Source organism: Anopheles funestus, chromosome 2RL, assembly GCF_943734845.2.
Source record: "Anopheles funestus chromosome 2RL, idAnoFuneDA-416_04, whole genome shotgun sequence".
NCBI classification, from domain to species: domain Eukaryota; kingdom Metazoa; phylum Arthropoda; class Insecta; order Diptera; family Culicidae; genus Anopheles; species Anopheles funestus.
Window position 1 is genome coordinate 86,300,710 of NC_064598.1, and position 6,690 is coordinate 86,307,399.

The window sequence follows — 6,690 nt, forward strand, 5'->3', positions numbered from 1 at the left end:
CGGCTTGAACGCGTCCCTGGAGGGATTTTTCACTCGGTAAGCACGTGCGTGTAGGAGCATGATCCAACATGTGGCCTAATGTACGCCATCATCAACTCCATGACGACCGTCGGGAGCCCATACAAGTGTTGCAGTAGTGTTGGTAATTTGCCGATGGAGCTACCTGGTCTTCTGTACCACTAACACTTTCGAAAAAGCTCAACCTCCTACGAAAGCATCATTTTCCCCTTTGGCAACGTTAACGACGTTTAAGTGCGAAAAAAGCCGCTAGTACGCACGGTATCTTCTATCTCCGCTTAGTGTGACGTCATGTGGTAGTATTTTTGCCTTGTAACCATCACCCGAGCCACCTTCATCGAACCGGGCTTACCGACCTTTGCCTTGAGCTTAAAGTTGAGCAACGTGTTCGATTCTGACTCGGGGAAAAATCAATATTTTCCATTAAGTCAACAGCAATGGAGAAGACGGCGACCGGGAAATTTTCGGCAGGTGTTTTTGTGTAGAATATTTGTAACGGCTTTAAGGAAGCATAAGAATTATGAAAGTTTTCACTTTAAGGAAAGTGCTGGCTTAAGACATAAGTATAAGTATAAGTATAAGTATAAGTATAAGTATAAGTATAAGTATAAGTATAAGTATAAGTATAAGTATAAGTATAAGTATAAGTATAAGTATAAGTATAAGTATAAGTATAAGTATAAGTATAAGTATAAGTATAAGTATAAGTATAAGTATAAGTATAAGTATAAGTATAAGTATAAGTATAAGTATAAGTATAAGTATAAGTATAAGTATAAGTATAAGTATAAGTATAAGTATAAGTATAAGTATAAGTATAAGTATAAGTATAAGTATAAGTATAAGTATAAGTATAAGTATAAGTATAAGTATAAGTATAAGTATAAGTATAAGTATAAGTATAAGTATAAGTATAAGTATAAGTATAAGTATAAGTATAAGTATAAGTATAAGTATAAGTATAAGTATAAGTATAAGTATAAGTATAAGTATAAGTATAAGTATAAGTATAAGTATAAGTATAAGTATAAGTATAAGTATAAGTATAAGTATAAGTATAAGTATAAGTATAAGTATAAGTATAAGTATAAGTATAAGTATAAGTATAAGTATAAGTATAAGTATAAGTATAAGTATAAGTATAAGTATAAGTATAAGTATAAGTATAAGTATAAGTATAAGTATAAGTATAAGTATAAGTATAAGTATAAGTATAAGTATAGAGGAGAGAATATGTATAATTTTGTTTCTTTCAATCAATTTAAATAAGCAAATAATCTCGTAACAGTCATTACGAAATCCGAAATCATTAGAGCAACGGTGGAAAATTAACTGTACCCACAGCCGCATTGGCCTTTTCCCATTCTATCGAATGATATGTTCGATGATGCCTTCGTTTTACTAAACACATTCAGCCGATGGCATATTATTCAATAAACAGCTCAAATACCAAAGGTACTTCAGTAACCGAAGCTTTAATCGCTTGAACTGCATTAGCTTCGCGGGGAAGAAAAAACAAACGCAAGAACAAGAACGAACGCTACCAACATTCGTTCAGCAAACCATGCGCCACATCCTGACATTAGCATTCACCGTACGCTGTTTCCCAGTTGTTGTTTTTTCTGCCTTTCGTCACCTACGCACCAATGTAGGCCCTGGGAATCGCTGTGGTTAATGGGATTGATGCGTGCCCTGTCTCGGTTCCTTTCCCTGACAACATTACCTCCTTCCACTACGACACTCTGTCATTTAGAATCAGTTTATTGCTCCATTCCATCATATGACGTCATATTTGTTAGAGAAGGACGGTGCTATGATCGTGAAAACTGTTGTACCTTACACACCTACACAACAATTGTACGGACAAGTTTTTCCTCCCACCGAGCATGATATGGTAAACGCACTTTTCCATACGGTCCTAAAGGTACTAAAGATGTGGTAGTAAGTGAGCTGTCAAACACACCTTTAAGCGACCGGAGAGCTTTCATTCATGTGCTCCCGAAAGCTTTCCCTTGGTGGAGTGTGCGTGCAGCAAACCATTTTGCGACATCACTCTAAGGGACTTTTTTTTATTTGTACAATTAAAGGTGTATGCTTTAACTGTAGATAAGGGTATGGATTTAAATCAGATAAATTAAAGGTGCAATGCGACAAAAATTGTTTCTCATACAGATTAATGACAGTAAATTCGTTGTATTGTTAAAGTTATGTAAAACCTAATACACCGTTTAAATACTACTTTTGATAGCCTTACCTTAGTTGCAGCACAGCATACCATAAAACCACAAAAGCAGGTGCAGTTTATCTTAAAAACCAAACAACAATCCGTACATTTCCGAAGTTGTCATCATAAACCGTCCGGAGTGCGAGCCGGATAGGACCAGACGAATTCATTATTGCTGCGCCATTATTGCTTCATTGCAGTAGGCATCGAATATGTTTGCAGAAAAACCCAAATAAAGGTGGAAGTTGATATGCATGGACACTGCAGCAGCAGCAGCAGCAACAGCAGCAGCAGTGCAAAAGAGAAATGACACAAAAAATGTGTCGCTTAATCTTTAACAAGCACCCGAACATTGAATGGACCGCGTGAGTAGGTGGCAAAGCAATTGAGATTACCGTAAAAGGTGGTAACTGGAACAACTGGATAATCTTTTTCTTTTCATTTTTAAAACTCTGTTTTATCCACCTAACTTCTTCAGTGGTTCGAAACAATGCAACTCTTACTACAAAGGAATTTTATTCACCACCAAATATTCAAATTTCTATATGATGAAATAAAACACGCATGTTTAATCTGTGCAAAATAAAAACCTATTATTTATAAAATTATTTGTAATATTTGTTTTGTAATGACTAATACATTTTTTTATTTAAATTTTTCCTAACTTATACAAGGTATCAACTTTCAATCAATCCTTCTAAGAAAACGAACACAACTAATTTGACGCTAGTATGGCAACGACAAAGACAATAATCTGGTACGAGCGCCATACGCTTCACACGAGAACTTCAAAACAGGTCTCTTGGGGAATGAAAAATGGATCAAGTTCTCGCCGTAGCTAACAGGCACGCCAAAACCGATGGAAGCCACCATCAGAACCATCATCGTCAAGAGAAACGTTGAACACGATTTAGCGGAGACGCGAATGAAAACAAAAAGGTAAATTCTAGAATCCGTATAGAAAGGGAGAATGAAAAATATGTCCAGAGCTGTAGCAGCATCTAGCCGTCCAGATGCGGTGTCCATCGGCTCATTAGCTTGCCGGTATGCAAGTGTGTCTTTTTCGCCCTCCCTCACTCCCGAACGAAACGTTGTATCCATCTGTCCAAGCCTTCATCCTCATCATCACGATATGAAGGTGCCGTGTGTCCTTGAAGATCCTGTTCTACACTCGGTTTTGCGGTTTGTTTTTTTTTTTTCTTTTGTTTCATATGTACCAGCTGAACACTTGAACATTCCCTTCCTATAAAGCGTAGCCAGCTTAGTGAATATCGTTGAACGAAAATAATTAATAAAAACTACCCTCGTTCAGGACACCGAAATCGCATGTTTATTAACATTTCGCACAAACCAACTAAATCACCGTTCCAGCGAAGGAACCAGGGGAACACAACATGATTTCAAGATTGATGTTCCCTTTCCGGTTCTCGTTTGTTTTCCGAAACTGGCGAAAGGAAGGTTGGCTACGGGTTTTAAGAAAAGAAAAAATGATGCAAAAATTCAAACACAGTGTCGCCATATAATCGAACCATTTTCACTTTTGTTCTGAAACCAATGTCTTAATTATGGGACCTTGTTTCATTTCCCGCTCGGTTTCACCCGTTAACAAAAAAGGTGGCGACAATAGACGCACGGTCCTTTAAAATCACATTTGGATGATGTTATGATCTCATTATGAATGGAACACATCGATAAAATCGTTCAAATTTTTTCACTGTATGTGTCAGTGTTGTTAATAAGCCAACCAAAATCAATATGACCTATGCGATTGGTTCGGTACCGTATATTAAACGGTGTTCATTAAATGCATGAATATTTATGCAAACAGCTATTCACACGAAGGATGCTCAAATTTACGATCTTTAATGGAGCAAAATGATAGCTCACTAGCGTCGATTCTCATGGAGGTAATCGGTGTGGATTCGAGCGAAAGACAAAAATCGTTATAAAATCATCTTAAAAGCTTGTAAAACGCAACATTCAGAGCATGTATCAATCTTCTCGTAAAATTCCCAACATTAGCAAAACTATTTATTTATGATGAAACCACAAATGAAGAGAAATGTCCCATACACTGTTTGATGTAAAGGTAACAACACATTTTCTCATCCTTTCATTCACATGCTGAGCTGTCACAACACACCACGAAAAGCCCGATCTCACCTTACCGTCTATGTTTCTTTCCCATTGGCTATCATAAATAATCGTGTCATTATAAAAGCGAGACAACTTAATGATTATTCAACAGCTCCAAAACCATTCGGCGTGCGAGCATATATTGGAAACGTGGTGGTGGTAAAGGAAAAAAAACATACATTTAGTCCGTCTGTATGGTAATTGGGAAGCGCAGGAAATCAACCGTTCCAACGGTTAACCGAATCAGATCAATCATTTGTCAATCGTTACGCTCAGTGGAGCAATTTTTAGATTCACCTTGATCGTACCCGTTTTGTATCTTCCGATCTGATCTTCGTAAAGCAAACTTTATCGCAAGGTTATAAAGCATGCTCTCCGGGATGGTGTTTTGTAGCGAAACAGTACCATACAAAACGATATCTTGCAACTGAACGCACTGTAACCGGTAAAACAACGCCACGCGCAGATAACACCGGTCGGGGGCAATTAATCAACCCCTATCGCGGTAGCAACCTTTTGCGCGACGAGATGCCACTGCGAGCGAGATAAGGCTCATTAATCCCAATGTGCTCGACAAGCGTTTTTAAAAGTAGGAAAGAAAAACAAAGAAAACTAAAACCCTTTTTCCGTCCCAACCACAATTTACCGTATTTGGCGTTGCAGTGCAGCATAGCTTCATGGGACGAATGCAAATTCTCAGGCACAAGAAAGGAACCGTACATATGGAAAAGTGATAACACGACACCCGATTATGCCCCTCCCTTTCATGAAACCGGCGGTAGCCTTCGGGACGGTGTGAAACCACGAACGGATTATGCTGCCGGGGATATGAAGTGAATGTATGTGCATCGGTTGGATCAAGGTTTGCTGCTAGCGTGAATTCGATTTGTAAGGAACAGTTTTTGTTTCTTTCTTTTTTCATTTAAGCAATTTCGTTAAAAATTTATTGAAACTGATTGATGATTGGAATGGTTCAATAAATTGGAAGCTTTAAGCGAATGTGTTGTCTACATTACACCAGACGGTGTTCCACCAAATGGTTTTGTGTAAAAAAGAACATTATGTTGAGTCATAACTTTAATCAATAATATTTCAATTATATTTTATGTTGTCATAATATGCATTGTTGCGCAATTCATTTTTGTAACACAATGTACCTGTTTTTTCATGTGTGAATAATCTTGGTAGAATCTCGTTGGGCACGATATTAACAGCTATGTGCTGATGCTTTTTTTACGTTTGTGGAGTTGAAAACAGACCTTACACATCTAGTTATCGTCTAGTTATGCGGAGCTGATGCTGGATTCAAAACTCTTCGAACGCTTTGATATTACTAACCGTGTGTACCAAAGGGATAGGACTTTCGCGACTCAGAAGAGACAACTTCACAGACCATCTTCTGTAAGTCCATCCAGATCCTGGCATATGCTGATACCAAGTACTTCAATAGTTTACATCTCTGCTCTGCAGCGAATACCTATCAGAGGATGGAGCATTCGATGGAATACCTCGTGTTCGAGATTGACGAAACTCCTATCTTATGAAGGAGTAACAAACTGAAAGATGATTGCACTTTTGAATTTTAAATATACGAAGGGTGCTGCTTCCCGTCCTGCACCACTTAAAATATCTGGCGCTGACGATTGAAGCTGGAATCTATACAGCTCCAGTACTACGGCATGGACTCTTGCCAAAGCTGACGAAATCTTTTTATCAGCGTTCGAGTGGAAAATGTTGGAAAGGATTTTTAGTTCCATAGGTGAGGAAGGGTAATTTTTTTCCACAAATGGTGGGGCTGCGGTAATTAGGAGCGCGCCTCATGTATGCTAGTTATGTCGAATTGCACCGTACGATCCAGCCCTTAAAGGACAGGTCATCCATAAGGACAGGAGAGACGTGCGATGGAGTAACGGATTGGATGACGGCTACACTTGACCGTAAGCGGCTTAAGAGTCTCATTCAGCATGAAAAGACCTCAAAGCGGATGTAACGCCTGATAAATAATTAAGACGTTTACAAATGCAATTTCTCGATTTACTCTCAAATTGATCATATAACAAGAAACAGATCACTCATATCTGATTTTCGATTTAGAATATACCCTCTTTCTCTCTGTTTCAAGTAGCCCTGTCTAAATATCTTCATAAAAGAACTACTAACCAATCTCTTTGCAATATCCTCGCTGAAGAAGCGTGAAACATTGTGCCTCTGACAAAGTTCGCAGCTTATTGTAACATAATCCACGGTGACTGTAAAGTGACACCTGCCACAACACAATTTATATAGCAAAGAAAAACTAACCACGATCCAGA